At 57.3% G+C, this 16,947-nt stretch overlaps 1 protein-coding gene across 3 annotated transcripts in view; it reads left to right on the top strand.

The window, feature by feature from the left end:
- Positions 1 to 16,947, top strand: part of LOC147106556 (CD82 antigen-like) — a 104,479-nt gene that overhangs the window by 46,624 nt on the left and 40,908 nt on the right. The window lies entirely within an intron of this gene.

Raw genomic sequence — 16,947 nt, 5'->3', positions numbered from 1 at the left:
TTTCTTCCCGCGCTCGCCCTTCTTCTCCGCTGCGGCTTCTAAAAATGGCGTCTCCCGCGCTCTTCCTTCTCCGCGGCTCAATGGCGTCTCCCGCGCTCTCCCTTCTTCTCCCCGTGGACACTGTTCAGCCCTTGAGCCCTGGCTGTGCTCTGCGCGTTTTTTTTTCTGTGCGCCTTTCCCGTTTCCGCCGCTCGGTCCTGAACCCGGCTGCTGCTTTACCCTCTCTCTGTTTTGTTTTTCCTCGACGCCGCTCGGTTTTCAACCCCCGGCTGCGCCCTGTGCACTTCACCCTCTCTCTTACCCCATCGACACTGCTCGGCTTTTTCTCTGCCGTCGGTCGGCTCCAGCCGCCGCTGTCCGGGAAGGGTCTGCGCTGTACCTGTCGTCAGTCTGTTGCTGATCGTCGTGGCTGGGGAACCAAGCCCGGCTCTCCACAGCCTCCCCTGCGATGTTCACTCTCTGCCGGACGACTGGGCGGTTGCTCGTGGTCGACGCCCGTGTTTCTGGCCTCGACTTTCTTCCACCGCTCTCCCGGAGCGAATCCTCGAAGGGAAATGCAGAGTTGCAGGTAGATTCGAATCGACACTCGTCGCTACTGTTACATCCGTGATTCTTTAAATAGGATGTTTCCCCAAGAACTACACGGAGGCTGTAACTTAACAATCAACGGGTGTTTACTGGAGTAGAGTAGTCTCAAGACTGAAGTACAGGTCGACTATCCTTTATCCGAAAACCTCGGGACCAGCCGAGTTTCGGATAAAGGAGAATTTCGGATTTCGGAAGGTGGGTCGGCGGGGGTCCGCGGGGGGGTCGGCGGGGGTCGGCGGGGGGTCGTGCGCATGACTTACGCTGACGCTCAGCATAAGTCAGTCGGGGTCGGCGGGGGTCGGGGCCGGCGGGGTCCGCGGGGGGGTCGGCGGTTGTCGGGTCTGGCGGGGTCCGCGGGGGGGTCGGCGGGGGGGATCGGTGGTTGTCGGGGCCGGCGGGGTCCGCGGGGGGGGTCGGCGGTTGTCGGGGCTGGCGGGGTCGGCGGTTGTCGGGGCCGGCGGGGGGGTCGGCGGTTGTCAGGGCCGGCGGGGTGCGCGGGGGGGTCGGCGGTTGTCGGGGCTGGCGGGGTCGGCGGTTGTCGGGGCCGGCGGGGGGGTCGGCGGTTGTCGGGGCCGGCGGGGTCCGCGGGGGGGGGTCGGCGGTTGTCGGGGCTGGCGGGGTCGGCGGTTGTCGGGGCCGGCGGGGGGGTCGGCGGTTGTCAGGGCCGGCGGGGTCCGCGGGGGGGTCGGCGGTTGTCGGGGCTGGTGGGGTCGGCGGTTGGCGGGGCTGGCGGGGTCCGCGGGGGGGTCGGCGGTTGTCGGGGCTGGTGGGGTCGGCGGTTGGCGGGGCCGGCGGGGTCCGCGGGGGGGTCGGCGGTTGTCGGGGCTGGCGGGGTCCGCGGGGGGGTCGGCGGTTGTCGGGGCTGGCGGGGTCGGCGGTTGTCGGGGCCGGCGGGGTCCGCGGGGGGGGTCGGCGGTTGTCGGGGCCGGCGGGGTCCGCGGGGGGGTCGGCGGTTGTCGGGGCTGGCGGGGTCGGCGGTTGTCGGGGCCGGCGGGGTCCGCGGGGGGGTCGGCGGGGGGTCGTGCGCACGACTTACCCTTTATCCGAACTTCCGAAACCGGAACCCTCTAAAAACCGAAGGTTTTTTCGTTCGTATGCACGACTTACGCTGAACGAAAAAACCTTCGGTTTTTAGAGGGTTTCGGTTTTCGGAAGTCCGGATAAAGGGTAGTCTACCTGTACAGAAGCCTGCTCCGGCTTTATATACAGGTGTGGTCACTGCCGGTACTTACAGTATACAAGGGCTGTAAAACAGTTCTCTCTTAAAGGTACATACACAACAGTGATGATGAATCCTGATGGGTATTTCACGTGTACACACGGTAGACCACATGGAGCAATTCTGGAGTATTTTAAACTTCTACAGTACTTCTCATTACCAAAATCTCGAACAAAACACGCAACGCTGTCCCAACCAGGGCTCCGAACATTCACTTTCGGTTTCAATTCCTTTCGGGTCAGGTCCTGGGGACGAATCGTGAAAGATCGTTTCTGTTAGTTGTGAATCGGTAACAAGTGGTCATAGAGTAAGGAATGTGACAATAATAACAAAGGGGAAAGTTCGAAGGATGTCTATCACCCAGAGATATTATGGAATACTGTATCACAGGTGACTATTGAGGCAGAGATTATAACGTTGTTTAAAAGGGGAGTTGGCTAAGTGTTTGAAAAGGAAGAATATAAAAGGTAACAGGACGGGAGCAGTTTGTTTCAGATGAAGACTGTGACTCATTGTGCTGGGAATTACACCCTCTGACACTTGTTAGCAATACCCCCCCAAATTGTCACCAAGCAACCGGACAAGCATCTACAACTAATCCACCGTTATATAACGAAGCCTTCAATTGGTTAGCGTTAGTTCAAAGGGCAGTGGGAGCAGGCTGACACAATGAAGCACTGTCCTGTGTATAGACGGAGCTGTACATTTATATACATGCACAAGGTAACCAGTAAACCCCTTTCACATCGCACTTCACAGAAAACTATTCATGTGCCACCGCTTTGACTGCTCTATAATGTTATATGAATAGTTGAAATATAGAATTCTTATAAATTGAAAGTGAATGGACCCTCTCACTCTCAACAAAGAGACAGACAGAAAGGTCCTGAGTGTGGTGCCCAATCCTGAGAAACCCTGATACTGCTCGGGCAGATATTCAATGCTTGGCTCCAGCTCCCTGATTTAAAACAGGCGATCTTTGTACCCGAGACATTCAAATCATTTGTTCAGCCTGAAACAAATGGAGAGGCATTGTGTGCTGGACTATGAAGCCCAGCAACTGGTACTTGAATGTACTGTGGTCTCTGGCTGTGGTGTACCCGCAAGGAACAGTACACAGCAACAAGTGCCTTGCTTTCCTTGATTTAATTCATGTTCCGCTGCCCCCTCCCGCTCACCACTCTCCTCTCATGACAGCAATGACTTGTGCTGGCACACATTGGCTCTGGCACTCCACCAACACCTTGCCTCAGTCATGCGAGTGTAGGCAGTGAACGCTGCAACTCAACTATGCAGGGAATCACAACTGAGACCAACCCTGCTCTTACTCGATAACACACATCAAGCACCTCAACGCACTGGTTACTGCACGGAGAGCGACAGCTCTGGTTTCCATACTCAGACCCCCCATTGCCCCCAGGACTGGTCTCTCCCCCCATTGCCCCAGGACTGGTCTCTCCCCCCACTGCCCCCAGGACTGGTCTCTCCCCCCATTGCCCCAGGACTGGTCTCCCCCCCCCACTGCCCCCAGGACTGGTCTCTCCCCCCATTGCCCCAAGACTGGTCTCTCCCCCCATTGCCCCCAGGACTGGCCTCTCCCCCCATTGCCCCATGACTGGTCTCCCCCCCCCATTGCCCCCAGGACTGGTCTCCCCCCCGCATTGCCCCAGGACTGGTCTCTCCCCCCATTGCCCCCAGGACTGGTCTCCCCCCCATTGCCCCAGGACTGGTCTCCCCCCCATTGCACCCAGGACTGGTCTCTCCCCGCATTGCCCCAGGACTGGTCTCTCCCCCCATTGCCCCAGGACTGGTCTCTCCCTCCATTGCCCCAGGACTGGTCTCTCCCCCCATTGCCCCCAGGACTGGTCTCTCCCCCCATTGCCCCAGGATTGGTCTCTCCACCCATTGCCCCCAGGACTGGCCTCTCCCCCTATTGCCCCCAGGACTGGCCTCTCCCCCCATTGCCCCCCAGGACTGGTCTCTCCCCCCATTGCCCCCAGGACTGGTCTCTCCCCCCATTGCCCCCAGGACTGGTCTCTCCCCCCATTGCCCCCCAGGACTGGTCTCTCCCCCCATTGCCCCCAGGACTGGTCTCTCCCCCCATTGCCCCTAGGACTGGTCTCTCCCCCCATTGCCCCCAGGACTGGTCACCCCCCCCATTGCCCCCAGGACTGGTCTCTCCCCCCATTGCCCCAGGACTGGTCTCTCCCCCCATTGCCCCAGGACTGGTCTCTCCCCCCATTGCCCCCAGGACTGGTCTCCCCCCCATTGCCCCCAGGACTGGTCTCCCCCCCCATTGCTCCAGGACTGGTCTCCCCCCATTGCCCCAGGACTGGTCTCTCCCCCCATTGCCCCAGGACTGGTCTCCCCCCCATTGCCCCCAGGACTGGTCTCCCCCCCCCCATTGCCCCAGGACTGGTCTCTCCCCCCATTGCCCCCAGGACTGGTCTCCCCCCCATTGCCCCAGGACTGGTCTCCCCCCCATTGCACCCAGGACTGGTCTCTCCCCGCATTGCCCCAGGACTGGTCTCTCCCCCCATTGCCCCAGGACTGGTCTCTCCCTCCATTGCCCCAGGACTGGTCTCTCCCCCCATTGCCCCCAGGACTGGTCTCTCCCCCCATTGCCCCAGGATTGGTCTCTCCACCCATTGCCCCCAGGACTGGCCTCTCCCCCTATTGCCCCCAGGACTGGCCTCTCCCCCCATTGCCCCCCAGGACTGGTCTCTCCCCCCATTGCCCCCAGGACTGGTCTCTCCCCCCATTGCCCCCAGGACTGGTCTCTCCCCCCATTGCCCCCCAGGACTGGTCTCTCCCCCCATTGCCCCCAGGACTGGTCTCTCCCCCCATTGCCCCTAGGACTGGTCTCTCCCCCCATTGCCCCCAGGACTGGTCACCCCCCCCATTGCCCCCAGGACTGGTCTCTCCCCCCATTGCCCCAGGACTGGTCTCTCCCCCCATTGCCCCAGGACTGGTCTCTCCCCCCATTGCCCCCAGGACTGGTCTCCCCCCCATTGCCCCCAGGACTGGTCTCCCCCCCCATTGCTCCAGGACTGGTCTCCCCCCATTGCCCCAGGACTGGTCTCTCCCCCCATTGCCCCAGGACTGGTCTCCCCCCCATTGCCCCCAGGACTGGTCTCCCCCCCCCCATTGCCCCAGGACTGGTCTCTCCCCCCATTGCCCCAGGACTGGTCTCTCCCCCCATTGCCCCAGGACTGGTCTCCCCCCATTGCCCCAGGACTGGTCTCCCCCCATTGCCCCAGGACTGGTCTCTCCCCCCATTTCCCCCAGGACTGGTCTCTCCCCCCATTGCCCCAGGACTGGTCTCCCCCCCCATTGCCCCCAGGACTGGTCTCCCCCCATTGCCCCAGGACTGGTCTCTCCCCCCATTGCCCCAGGACTGGTCTCTCCCCCCATTGCCCCCAGGACTGGTCTCTCCCCCCATTTCCCCCAGGACTGGTCTCCCCCCACATTGCCCCACGACTGGTCTCTCCCCCCATTGCCCCAGGACTGGTCTCTCCCCCCATTGCCCCCAGCACTGGTCTCTCCCCCTATTGCCCCAGGACTGGTCTCTCCCCCCATTGCCCCAGGACTGGTCTCCCCCTACATTGCCCCACGACTGGTCTCTCCCCCCATTGCCCCTAGGACTGGTCTCTCCCCCCATTGCCCCAGGACTGGTCTCTCCCCCCATTGCCCCAGGACTGGTCTCCACCACCATTGCCCCAGGACTGGTCTCTCCCCCCATTGCCCCAGGACTGGTCTCTCCCCCCATTGCCCCAGGACTGGTCTCCACCACCATTGCCCCAGGACTGGTCTCTCCCCCCATTGCCCCTAGGACTGGTCTCTCCCCCCATTGCCCCAGGACTGGTCTCCACCACCATTGCCCCAGGACTGGTCTCTCCCCCCATTGCCCCAGGACTGGTCACTCCCCCATTGCCCCTAGGACTGGTCTCTCCCCCCATTGCCCCAGGACTGGTCTCCCCCCCCCATTGCCCCAGGACTGGTCTCTCCCCCCATTGCCCCAGGACTGGTCTCCCCCTCCATTGCCCCAGGACTGGTCTCTCCCCCCATTGCCCCAGGACTGGTCTCCCCCCCATTGCCCCCAGGACTGGTCTCTCCCCCCATTGCCCCAGGACTGGTCTACCCCCCCCATTGCCCCAGGACTGGTCTCTGCCCCCATTGCCCCAGGACTGGTCTCTCCCCCCATTGCCCCAGGACTGGTCTCTCCCCCCAATGCCCCAGGACTGGTCTCTCCCCCCATTGCCCCAGGACTGGTCTCTCCCCCCAATGCCCCCAGGACTGGTCTCTCCCCCCATTGCCCCAGGACTGGTCTCCCCCCCATTGCCCCAGGACTGGTCTCTCCCCCCATTGCCCCAGCACTGGTCTCCCCCCCCATTGCCCCAGCACTGGTCTCCCCCCCCATTGCCCCAGCACTGGTCCCCCCCCCCCATTGCCCAGCACTGGTCTGTCCCCCCATTGCTCCAGCACTGGTCCCCCCCCCCATTGCCCCAGCACTGGTCCCCCCCCATTGCCCCAGAACTGGTCTCTTCCCCCCCCCATTGCCCCAGCACTGGTCCCCCCCCATTGCCCCAGCACTGGTCCCCCCCCCCATTGCCCCAGGACTGGTCTCTCCCCCCACCCATTGCCCAGCACTGGTCCCCCCCCATTGCCCCAGCACTGGCCACCCCCATTGCCCCAGCACTGGTCTCTCCGCACCCCCCATTGCCCCAGCACTGGTCCCCCCCCATTGCCCCAGCACTGGTCTTCCCCCCCCCATTGCCTCAGCACTGGTTCCCCCCCATTGCCCAGCACTGGTCCCCCCCCATTGCCCCAGCACTGGTCACCCCCATTGCCCCAGCACTGGTCTCTCCCCCCCCATTGCCCTAGCACTGCCCCCCCCCATTGCCCCAGCACTGGTCCCCCCCATTGCCCCAGCACTGGTCCCCCCCATTGCCCCAGGACTGGTCTCTCCCCCCATTGCCCCAGCACTGGTCCCCCCACCATTGCCCCAGCACTGGTCCCCCCCCATGGCCCCAGCACTGGTCTCTCACCCCCCCATTGCCCCAGCACTGGTCCCCCCCCCATTGCCCTAGCACTAACAAAGCACAGACCAGGTCCAACCTGCCCCCTATGGTGGTGAATGTATCCCTGAAGCTCTCAGGATAATGTGACATGGTAAAGTTTTGGACATTGAGTAGGAAAGGGTTAATTCTGGTATTCCATGCGGGAGCAGTCAGTCGAAGGGTTTTAGCTCTTTTGATTTAGAGTGCTGCCCTTGGGTTTGTGTGAAGGTGACTGGAGATGTTTTTCCGATGCAGTGACCTGTTGCAGGCCTCTGTCATACCCAGTACCATGTGATGCTGTTTGTTTAACTTCCTGTGTGAATTTAATGCACTGTTTACGTTACAAGCTGTTGGTTTAAAACCCTTTTCTAACAGTCATTACCATTTTGATGGTGGTTCAGTTGATAGGATTCATTCAAGTAAACATGGTAAAAGTGAGGTAACCACAACAGGGCCTGCTGTGTCCTTGAGAGGGTTAACCATTCTCATGGGTGAGTAAATGTCTGATGGGAAAGATGCACAGCATAGTCGCAATGGGAGCTAGGTTGCTATGGGGAATTGCACTGAGTAGAGTCCTCACAATATGTGCTGGGATAACAAACAGTGCATGGTTGGCCAAATGATACGTTGGAGTCTCTATCCCTCGGGCGTTAATCTGTCAGAGCGCATTGCCCACCCGTCATAGAAACCATCCGTCAGAGAAATCTCCAGTCAGAGAAACCTCACATCAGAGAAACGCTCGTCAGAGAAACGCTCGTCAGAGAAATGCTCGTCAGAGAAACCTCCCGTCAGAGAAACGCTCGTCAGAGAAATGCTCGTCAGAGAAACAGCCCGTCAGAGAAACGCTCGTCAGAGAAACGCTCGTCAGAGAAACCTCCCGTCAGCGAAATGCTCGTCAGAGAAACGCTCGTCAGAGAAACCTCCCGTCAGAGAAACGTTCGTCAGAGAAACGCTCATCAGAGAAACGCTCGTCAGAGAAACCTTCTGTCAGAGAAACGCTCGTCAGAGAAACGCTCGTCAGAGAAACTCTCGTCAGAGAAACCTCCCGTCAGAGAAACTCTCGTCAGAGAAACCTCCCGTCAGAGAAACGCTCGTCAGAGAAACGCTCGTCAGAGAAACCTCCCGTCAGAGAAACCTCCCGTCAGAGAAACGCTCGTCAGAGAAACGCTCGTCAGAGAAACCTCCCGTCAGAGAAACGCTCGTCAGAGAAACGCTCGTCAGAGAAACGTTCGTCAGAGAAACGCTCGTCAGAGAAACGTTCATCAGAGAAACGCTCGTCAGAGAAACGTTCGTCAGAGAAACCTCCCGTCAGAGAAACCTCCCGTCAGAGAAACGTTCGTCAGAGAAAAGCTCGTCAGAGAAACGTTCGTCAGAGAAACCTCCCGTCAGAGAAACCTCCCGTCAGAGAAACGTTCGTCAGAGAAACCTCCCGTCAGATAAACGCTCGTCAGAGAAACGCCCGTCAGAGAAACCGCTCGTCAGAGAAACCGCCCGTCAGAGAAATGCTCGTCAGAGAAACGTTCGTCAGAGAAACGCTCGTCAGAGAAACCTCCCGTCAGAGAAACGCTCGTCAGAGAAACGCTCGTCAGAGAAACGCTCGTCAGAGAAACCTCCCGTCAGATAAACGCTCGTCAGAGAAACAGCCCATCAGAGAAACGCTCGTCAGAGAAACCGCCCGTCAGAGAAATGCTCGTCAGAGAAACCGCTCGTCAGAGAAACCGCCCGTCAGAGAAACGCTCGTCAGAGAAACCTCCCGTCAGAGAAACCTCCCGTCAGAGAAACGCCCGTCAGAGAAACGCCCGTCAGAGAAACGCCCGTCAGAGAAACCTCCCGTCAGAGAAACCTCCCGTCAGAGAAACGCCCGTCAGAGAAACGCTCGTCAGAGAAACGCTCATCAGAGAAACGCTCGTCAGAGAAACGCCCGTCAGAGAAACCTCCCGTCAGAGAAACGCTCGTCAGAGAAACGCCCGTCAGAGAAACGCTCGTCAGAGAAACGCTCGTCAGAGAAACCTCCCGTCAGAGAAATGCTCGTCAGAGAAACGCTCGTCAGAAAAACCTCCCATCAGAGAAACGCCCGTCAGAGAAATGCTCGTCAGAGAAACCTCCCGTCAGAGAAACGCTCGTCAGAGAAACCTCCCATCAGAGAAACGCTCGTCAGAGAAACCGCCCGTCAGAGAAACGTTCGTCAGAGAAACCGCTCGTCAGAGAAACCACCCGTCAGAGAAACGCCCGTCAGAGAAACCACCCGTCAGAGAAACGCCCGTCAGAGAAACGCCCGTCAGAGAAACGGCTCGTCAGAAAAACGCTCGTCAGAAAAACCTCCCATCAGAGAAACCTCCCATCAGAGAAACGCTCATCAGAGAAATGCTCACCAAAGAAATGCTCATCAGAGAAACCTCCCGTCAGAGAAACGCTCGTCAGAGAAGCCTCCCGTCATAGAAACGCTCGTCAGAAACTCTCGTCAGAGAAACGCCCCGTCAGAGAAACCTCCCGTCAGAGAAACGCCCATCAGAGAAATGGTCGTCAGAGAAACCTCCCGTCGGAGAAATCTCCTGTCAGCGAAACGCCCGTCAGAGAAACGCTCGTCAGAGAAACGCTCGTCAGAGAAACCTCCCGTCAGAGAAACCTCCCGTCAGAGAAACGCTCATCAGAGAAACGCTCGTCAGAGAAACCTCCCGTCAGAGAAACGCTCGTCAGAGAAACCTCCCGTCAGAGAAGCGCTCGTCAGAGAAACCTCCCGTCAGAGAAACGCTCGTCAGAGAAACAGCCCGTCAGAGAAAGGCTCGTCAGAGAAACCGCCCGTCAGAGAAACGCTCGTCAGAGAAACCGCTCGTCAGAGAAACCGCCCGTCAGAGAAACGCTCGTCAGAAAAGCCACCCGTCAGAGAAACGCCCGTCAGAGAAAGCGCTCGTCAGAGAAACCGCCCGTCAGAGAAACGCTCGTCAGAGAAACCTCCCGTCAGAGAAACGCTCGTCAGAGAAACCTCCCGTCAGAGAAACGCTCGTCAGAGAAACCTCCCATCAGAGAAACCTCCCGTCAGAGAAACGCTCGACAGAGAAACGCCCATCAGAGAAACTCTCGTCAGGGAAACCACCCGTCAGAGAAACGCTCGTCAGAGAAACCTCCCGTCAGAGAAACCTCCCATCAGAGAAACGCTCGTCAGAGAAACGCCCGTCAGAGAAACCTCCCGTCAGAGAAATGCTCGTCAGAGAAACGCCCATCAGAGAAACTCTCGTCAGGGAAACCTCCCGTCAGGGAAACGCTCGTCAGAGAAACCTCCCGTCAGAGAAATGCTCGTCAGAGAAACGCCCATCAGAGAAACTCTCATCAGAGAAACCTCCTGTCAGAGAAACCTCCCATCAGAGAAACGCTCGTCAGAGAAACGCCCGTCAGAGAAATGCTCGTCAGAGAAACGCCCGTCAGAGAAACGCTCGTCAGAGAAACCTCCCGTCAGAGAAATGCTCGTCAGAGAAACGCTCGTCAGAGAAACCTCCCGTCAGAGAAATGCTCGTCAGAGAAACGCTCGTCAGAGAAACGCCCGTCAGAGAAATGCTCGTCAGAGAAACGCTCGTCAGAGAAACCTCCCGTCAGAGAAACGCTCGTCAGAGAAACCTCCCATCAGAGAAATGCTCGTCAGAGAAACCTCCCATCAGAGAAACGCTCGTCAGAGAAACGCCCGTCAGAGAAATGCTCGTCAGAGAAACGCTCGTCAGAGAAACCTCCCGTCAGAGAAACGCTCGTCAGAGAAACCTCCCATCAGAGAAATGCTCGTCAGAGAAACGCCCGTCAGAGAAATGCTCGTCAGAGAAACGCTCGTCAGAGAAACCTCCCGTCAGAGAAACGCTCGTCAGAGAAACCTCCCATCAGAGAAACGCCCGTCAGAGAAACTCTCGTCAGAGAAATGCTCGTCAGAGAAACGCTCGTCAGAGAAACCTCCCATCAGAGAAACCTCCCGTCAGAGAAACCTCCCGTCGGAGAAACGCCCGTCAGAGAAACCGGCCGTCAGAGAAACCTCCCCTCAGAGACACGCTCGTCAGAGAAACGCCCGTCAGAGAAACGCCCGTCAGAGAAACCGCCCATCAGAGAAACGCTCGTCAGAGAAACCTCCCGTCAGAGAAATGCTCGTCTGAGAAACGCTTGTCAGAAAAACCTCTCTTCAGAGAAACCTCCCGTCAGAGAAACGCTCGTCAGAGAAACCTCCCGTCAGAGAAATGCTCGTCAGAGAAACGCTTGTCAGAAAAACCTCCCGTCAGAGAAACGCTCGTCAGAGAAACGCCCGTCAGAGAAATGCTCGTCAGAGAAACAGCCCGTCAGAGAAACGCTCGTCAGAGAAACCTCCCGTCAGAGAAACCTCCCATCAGAGAAACGCTCATCAGAGAAACGCCCGTCAGAGAAATGCTCGTCAGAGAAACAGCCCGTCAGAGAAACGCTCGTCAGAGAAACGCCCGTCAGAGAAATGCTCGTCAGAGAAACAGCCCGTCAGAGAAACGCTCGTCAGAGAAACGCCCGTCAGAGAAATGCTCGTCAGAGAAACAGCCCGTCAGAGAAACGCTCGTCAGAGAAACGCCCGTCAGAGAAATGCTCGTCAGAGAAACAGCCCGTCAGAGAAACCTCCCGTCAGAGAAACGTTTGTCAGAGAAACGTTCGTCAGAGAAACCTCCCGTCAGAGAAACGCTCGTCAGATAAACGTTCGTCAGAGAAACGTTCGTCAGAGAAACGCTCGTGAGAGAAATGCTCGTGAGAGAAACGCTCGTCAGAGAAACACTCGTCAGAGAAGCCTCCCGTCATAGAAACGCTCATCAGAAACTCTCGTCAGAGAAACGCCCCGTCAGAGAAACCTCCCGTCAGAGAAACGCCCGTCAGAGAAACACCCATCAGAGAAACGCTCGTCAGAGAAACACCCGTCAGAGAAACCTCCCGTCAGAGAAACGCTCGTCAGAGAAACGCTCGTCAGAGAAACCTCCCGTCAGAGAAATGCTCGTCAGAGAAACGCCCGTCAGAGAAATGCTCGTCAGAGAAACCTCCCATCAGAGAAACGCTCGTCAGAGAAACCTCCCGTCAGAGAAGCGCTCGTCAGAAAAACCTCCCATCAGAGAAACGCTCGTCAGAGAAACGCCCGTCAGAGAAATGCTCGTCAGAGAAACCTCCCGTCAGAGAAACGCTCGTCAGAGAAACCTCCCGTCAGAGAAGCGCTCGTCAGAGAAACCGCCCGTCAGAGAAACGTTCGTCAGAGAAACCGCTCGTCAGAGAAACCACCCGTCAGAGAAACGCCCGTCAGAGAAACCACCCGTCAGAGAAACGCCCTTCAGAGAAACGCCCGTCAGAGAAACGGCTCGTCAGAGAAACGCTCGTCAGAAAAACCTCCCATCAGAGAAACCTCCCATCAGAGAAACGCTCATCAGAGAAATGCTCACCAGAGAAATGCTCATCAGAGAAACCTCCCGTCAGAGAAACGCTCGTCAGAGAAGCCTCCCATCATAGAAACGCTCGTCAGAAACTCTCGTCAGAGAAACGCCCCGTCAGAGAAACCTCCCGTCAGAGAAACGCCCATCAGAGAAACGGTCGTCAGAGAAACCTCCCGTCGGAGAAATCTCCTGTCAGCGAAACGCCCGTCAGAGAAACGCTCGTCAGAGAAACCTCCCGTCAGAGAAACCTCCCGTCAGAGAAACGCTCATCAGAGAAACGCTCGTCAGAGAAACCTCCCATCAGAGAAACGCTCGTCAGAGAAACCTCCCGTCAGAGAAACGCTCGTCAGAGAAACCTCCCATCAGAGAAATGCTCGTCAGAGAAACGCTCGTCAGAGAAACCTCCCGTCAGAGAAATGCTCGTCAGAGAAACGCTCGTCAGAGAAACGCCCGTCAGAGAAATGCTCGTCAGAGAAACTTCTCGTCAGAGAAACCTCCCGTCAGAGAAACGCTCGTCAGAGAAACCTCCCGTCAGAGAAATGCTCGTCAGAGAAACGCCCGTCAGAGAAATGCTCGTCAGAGAAACGCTCGTCAGAGAAACCTCCCGTCAGAGAAACGCTCGTCAGAGAAACCTCCCATCAGAGAAATGCTCGTCAGAGAAACCTCCCATCAGAGAAACCTCCCGTCAGAGAAACCTCCCGTCGGAGAAACGCCCGTCAGAGAAACCGGCCGTCAGAGAAACCTCCCCTCAGAGAAACGCTCGTCAGAGAAACGCCCGTCAGAGAAACGCCCGTCAGAGAAACCGGCCGTCAGAGAAACGCCCGTCAGAGAAACGCTCGTCAGAGAAACGCCCGTCAGAGAAACGCCCGTCAGAGAAACCTCCCCTCAGAGAAACGCTCGTCAGAGAAACGCCCGTCAGAGAAACCGCCCATCAGAGAAACGCTCGTCAGAGAAACCTCCCGTCAGAGAAATGCTCGTCTGAGAAACGCTTGTCAGAAAAACCTCCCGTCAGAGAAACCTCCCGTCAGAGAAACGCTCATCAGAGAAACGCTCGTCAGAGAAACCTCCCGTCAGAGAAACGCCCGTCAGAGAAACCGCCCATCAGAGAAACCTCCCGTCAGAGAAACGCTCGTCAGAGAAATCTCCCGTCAGAGAAATGCTCGTCAGAGAAACGCTTGTCAGAAAAACCTCCCGTCAGAGAAACGCTCGTCAGAGAAACGCCCGTCAGAGAAATGCTCGTCAGAGAAACAGCCCGTCAGAGAAACGCTCGTCAGAGAAACCTCCCGTCAGAGAAACCTCCCATCAGAGAAACGCTCATCAGAGAAACGCCCGTCAGAGAAATGCTCGTCAGAGAAACAGCCCGTCAGAGAAACGCTCGTCAGAGAAACGCCCGTCAGAGAAATGCTCGTCAGAGAAACAGCCCGTCAGAGAAACGCTCGTCAGAGAAACGCCCGTCAGAGAAATGCTCGTCAGAGAAACAGCCCGTCAGAGAAACGCTCGTCAGAGAAACGCCCGTCAGAGAAATGCTCGTCAGAGAAACAGCCCGTCAGAGAAACCTCCCGTCAGAGAAACGTTCGTCAGAGAAACCTCCCGTCAGAGAAACGCTCGTCAGATAAACGTTTGTCAGAGAAACGTTCGTCAGAGAAACGCTCGTGAGAGAAACGCTCGTGAGAGAAACGCTCGTCAGAGAAACACTCGTCACAGAAGCCTCCCGTCATAGAAACGCTCATCAGAAACTCTCGTCAGAGAAACGCCCCGTCAGAGAAACCTCCCGTCAGAGAAACGCCCATCAGAGAAACGCTCGTCAGTGAAACGCTTGTCAGAGAAACCTCCCGTCGGAGAAACCTCCTGTCAGCGAAACGCCCATCAGAGAAACCTCCCGTCTGAGAAACCTCCCGTCAGAGAAACGCTCGTCAGAGAAACGCTCGTCAGAGAAACCTCCCGTCAGAGAAACCTCCCGTCAGAGAAACGCCCATCAGAGAAACGCTCGTCAGTGAAACGCTTGTCAGAGAAACCTCCCGTCAGAGAAACCTCCCGTCAGAGAAACGCTTGTCAGAGAAACCTCCCGTCAGAGAAACCTCCTGTCAGCGAAACGCCCGTCAGAGAAACCTCCCGTCAGAGAAACCTCCCGTCAGAGAAACGCTTGTCAGAGAAACCTCCCGTCAGAGAAACCTCCTGTCAGCGAAACGCCCGTCAGAGAAACCTCCCGTCAGAGAAACCTTCCGTCAGAGAAACGCTCGTCAGAGAAACAGCCCGTCAGAGAAACGCTCATCAGAGAAACCGCCCGTCAGAGAAACGCTCGTCAGAGAAACCGCCCGTCAGAGAAACGCTCATCAGAGAAACCGCTCGTCAGAGAAACCGCCCGTCAGAGAAACGCTCGTCAGAGAAACCGCTCATCAGAGAAACCTCCCGTCAGAGAAACGCTCATCAGAGAAACGCTCGTCAGAGAAACGCTCGTCAGAGAAACCTCCCGTCAGAGAAACGCTCGTCAGAGAAACGCCCGTCAGAGAAACCTCCCGTCAGAGAAACGCTCGTCAGAGAAACGCTCGTCAGAAAAACGCTCGTCAGAGAAACCGCCCGTCAGCGAAACCTCCCGTCAGAGAAACGCTCGTCAGAGAAACGCCCGTCAGAGAAATGCTCGTCAGAGAAACGCTCCTCAGAGAAACCTCCCGTCAGAGAAACGCTCGTCAGAGAAACGCCCGTCAGAGAAACGCCCGTCAGAGAAACGCCCGTCAGAGAAACCTCCCGCCAGAGAAACGCCCGTCAGAGAAACGCCCGTCAGAGAAACCTCCCGTCAGAGAAACCTCCCGTCAGAGAAACGCCCGTCAGAGAAACGCCCGTCAGAGAAACCTCCCGTCAGAGAAACGCCCGTCAGAGAAACCTCCCGTCAGAGAAACCTCCCGTCAGAGAAACGCCCGTCAGAGAAACGCCCGTCAGAGAAACCTCCCGTCAGAGAAACCTCCCATCAGAGAAACGCTCATCAGAGAAACGCCCGTCAGAGAAATGCTCGTCAGAGAAACAGCCCGTCAGAGAAACGCTCGTCAGAGAAACGCCCGTCAGAGAAATGCTCGTCAGAGAAACAGCCCGTCAGAGAAACGCTCGTCAGAGAAACGCCCGTCAGAGAAATGCTCGTCAGAGAAACAGCCCGTCAGAGAAACGCTCGTCAGAGAAACGCCCGTCAGAGAAATGCTCGTCAGAGAAACAGCCCGTCAGAGAAACCTCCCGTCAGAGAAACGTTCGTCAGAGAAACCTCCCGTCAGAGAAACGCTCGTCAGATAAACGTTTGTCAGAGAAACGTTCGTCAGAGAAACGCTCGTGAGAGAAACGCTCGTGAGAGAAACGCTCGTCAGAGAAACACTCGTCACAGAAGCCTCCCGTCATAGAAACGCTCATCAGAAACTCTCGTCAGAGAAACGCCCCGTCAGAGAAACCTCCCGTCAGAGAAACGCCCATCAGAGAAACGCTCGTCAGTGAAACGCTTGTCAGAGAAACCTCCCGTCGGAGAAACCTCCTGTCAGCGAAACGCCCATCAGAGAAACCTCCCGTCTGAGAAACCTCCCGTCAGAGAAACGCTCGTCAGAGAAACGCTCGTCAGAGAAACCTCCCGTCAGAGAAACCTCCCGTCAGAGAAACGCCCATCAGAGAAACGCTCGTCAGTGAAACGCTTGTCAGAGAAACCTCCCGTCAGAGAAACCTCCCGTCAGAGAAACGCTTGTCAGAGAAACCTCCCGTCAGAGAAACCTCCTGTCAGCGAAACGCCCGTCAGAGAAACCTCCCGTCAGAGAAACCTCCCGTCAGAGAAACGCTTGTCAGAGAAACCTCCCGTCAGAGAAACCTCCTGTCAGCGAAACGCCCGTCAGAGAAACCTCCCGTCAGAGAAACCTTCCGTCAGAGAAACGCTCGTCAGAGAAACAGCCCGTCAGAGAAACGCTCATCAGAGAAACCGCCCGTCAGAGAAACGCTCGTCAGAGAAACCGCCCGTCAGAGAAACGCTCATCAGAGAAACCGCTCGTCAGAGAAACCGCCCGTCAGAGAAACGCTCGTCAGAGAAACCGCTCATCAGAGAAACCTCCCGTCAGAGAAACGCTCATCAGAGAAACGCTCGTCAGAGAAACGCTCGTCAGAGAAACCTCCCGTCAGAGAAACGCTCGTCAGAGAAACGCCCGTCAGAGAAACCTCCCGTCAGAGAAACGCTCGTCAGAGAAACGCTCGTCAGAAAAACGCTCGTCAGAGAAACCGCCCGTCAGCGAAACCTCCCGTCAGAGAAACGCTCGTCAGAGAAACGCCCGTCAGAGAAATGCTCGTCAGAGAAACGCTCCTCAGAGAAACCTCCCGTCAGAGAAACGCTCGTCAGAGAAACGCCCGTCAGAGAAACGCCCGTCAGAGAAACGCCCGTCAGAGAAACCTCCCGCCAGAGAAACGCCCGTCAGAGAAACGCCCGTCAGAGAAACCTCCCGTCTGAGAAACCTCCCGTCAGAGAAACCTCCCGTCAGAGAAACGCCCGTCAGAGAAACGCCCGTCAGAGAAACCTCCCGTCAGAGAAACGCCCGTCAGAGAAACGCCCGTCAGAGAAACCTCCCGTCAGAGAAACCTCCCGTCAGAGAAACGCCCGTCAGAGAAACGCCCGTCAGAGAAACCTCCCGTCAGAGAAACGCCCGTCAGAGAAACGCTCGTC

The sequence above is a fragment of the Somniosus microcephalus genome, chromosome 15, assembly GCF_052327205.1.
Source record: "Somniosus microcephalus isolate GS21.2 chromosome 15, FLI_Smic_1.0, whole genome shotgun sequence".
Lineage (NCBI taxonomy): Eukaryota > Metazoa > Chordata > Chondrichthyes > Squaliformes > Somniosidae > Somniosus > Somniosus microcephalus.
Note: the sequence above shows the minus strand (reverse complement) of the source record. Positions and strands in the feature narration are given on the sequence as shown.